Below are 2,419 nucleotides of genomic sequence, written 5' to 3'. Positions count from 1 at the left end.
AAAAAAAAAAAAGAAAAACAAAGATGATGATGAATCAAAAACATCATCTTGTCATATAAAGCATATACCCCGTTGTTAAAAATTGGCTAATGATTTCCTATTTCCGTGTGAAAAATGGGAAAATAGCATAGAGGTATCAGATGACCAGACCTCATAGCATCATGGGAAGTACGGGGACATGCAACCTGAGAAGACTCTCATTCTGTTGCCACAAGGCAGCAGCACAGCCACTATGAGCCTCACATTTCTCATCTGGAAGACAGCTGTAATATCCACCTTATAGTGTTGCGGTAAGAACTGAAGGAAAACACGGAAGTAAATGGACAGTGCTGCTGAACAGTTTATTCCTAAATCAAAAGCAATGTCAGAACAAGGCACATCTTTTGCTTCCTAGTTTAGTGTTCCGGGTCCCTAACCTGCTGCTTCTACAATCAACTAAAATCATTTCTCTGGTCTGAAGTTTTCAGCAGTTATTATCCTCACGATGGAAGCCACTTGTAACATCAGTGCCTGCAAAAAGGAAATCTAACTAGAAGAGAGGATGATCATCATTAAGAAATCAGACAAGGGGTTCGGCACCTGTGGCTCAAGTGGCTAAGGCGCCAGCCACACACACCTAAGGTGGTGGGTTTGAATCCAGCCCGGGCCCGCCAAACAACAATGATGGCTGCAACCGAAAAAAATAGCCAGGCATTGTGGCGGGTGCCTGTGGTCCCAGCTACTTGGGAGGCGGAGGCAAGAGTCTTGCTTGAGCCCAGGAGTTGGAGGTTGCTGTGAGCTGTGATACCACCGTACTCTACCCAGGGGGACAGCTTGAGGCTCTGTCTCAACAACAACAAAAAAAGAAATCAGACAAGGGCCAGGCATGGTGGTTCTTGCCTATAATTCTAGCACTCAGAGGCCGAGGTGGGTGGATTGCCTGAGCTCATACGTTTGAGACCAGGAGACCTCGTCTCTATAACTAGGTGGGCATTGTGGCAGGCACCTGTAGTCCCAGCTACTTGGGAGGCTAAGGCAAGAGAGAATTGCTTAAGCCCAAGAATCTGAGTTTGCTGTGAACTGTGATATCACGGCACTCTACCCAAGGCAACAAAATGAGACTCTATCTCAAAAAAAAAAAAAGAAAGAAATCAGAGAAGGCTGAGGAGGCAACAGTGGTGCTGGTAAGAGTTATGTAGGTGGACAGACCAGAATGAGTAGCTTCACTGCTTCTAGTGACTCCATGGGCTACAGATTTTCTTCTGTAAACAAGTGTAAACACCTAATGCACAGGCTAACATGCGGGCCAGACAAGTTGGTATGGCAGCACCAAGCACAGTGCCACACATACAGGAAGCAACCAGCGTGTGCCAAGGCTTTCTTCCACCAGAAGAGTAGCTGCTTCCATTAAGCAGGTTTCAGGAGTGAGATCCAGACTTCTCTAATGAAAGAGCCTAAGCAGCTCAATCTCTTATAGGCAGGTAAAAAGGAGACAGTCTCACTCAAAGTTACCAAGGGAAGTGAACAGTGTTCCCATACCTGTAAAGGCCTTAAACCAGACGAATCCTCCTTTTATTTTTAGGAGAGGAAGTAGAGTGGCAAACAGTAGAGTATTGAGAAGAGGACAGTGCACGAAACTTCAATAGCATTTACCTTTCAGTATTCCATTCTTATGGTCCCTTTTACCTACTTCGATTTTTTCAAAATGTGAAGGAGAGATTTCCCTTTCATACAAACATTCAAAACAGGGCGATTCGGGCACACATCATTCTAATAAAAGGTAAATATGAGAAAGATCTTTTATAATCTTTAGCTTCTCTCTATCCCATCCTTCATCCCGAGAAGTAAAACAGTTAACTCTCGCCTTGCAAAGAACCCCTGGTTTGTCCATGGGATGAGTTCTCACCACTATTAGCCACAATAACAAAACCATCCCAGTAAACATAATTCTCACACTCCTCTTTTCTACCAGTTGAATGCTATATATTAAGTGCCCAGCCTCCCTTTTCCTTCACCGGGTAAACCCTACAGGAAAATGTGGCTATTTTCAGAAGCCATCATTTCTTTTCTTTCTTTCTTTTTTTGAGACAGGAGCCTCAAGCTGTCCCCCTGGGTAGAGTGCCATGGCATTTCAGCTCAAGCAACCTCCAACTCCTGGGCTCAAGCGAGTCTCCTGTCTCAGCCTCCCAAGTAGCTGGGATCACAGGCACCCGCCACAACGCCCGGCTGGACTGGATTTGAACCCACCACCTTAGGTATATGTGGCTGGCTCCTTAGCCACTTGAGCCACAGGCACCGAGCCCTCCCCCCCCCCCACACTTCTTTATAAAGAACTTAAGTTGCTCTTCTCTCAAATGAGTTGTCAGCTGGACCTATTGGACCCTGCTACATGTCAGAACATGCAGAAGCCCCTTAAATGCTCATCTTGTCTGAGATGGCT

The sequence above is a fragment of the Otolemur garnettii genome, unplaced genomic scaffold, assembly GCF_000181295.1.
Source record: "Otolemur garnettii isolate 467f Iridium unplaced genomic scaffold, OtoGar3 scaffold00018, whole genome shotgun sequence".
Classification (NCBI taxonomy): Eukaryota; Metazoa; Chordata; class Mammalia; order Primates; family Galagidae; genus Otolemur; species Otolemur garnettii.
Note: the sequence above shows the minus strand (reverse complement) of the source record.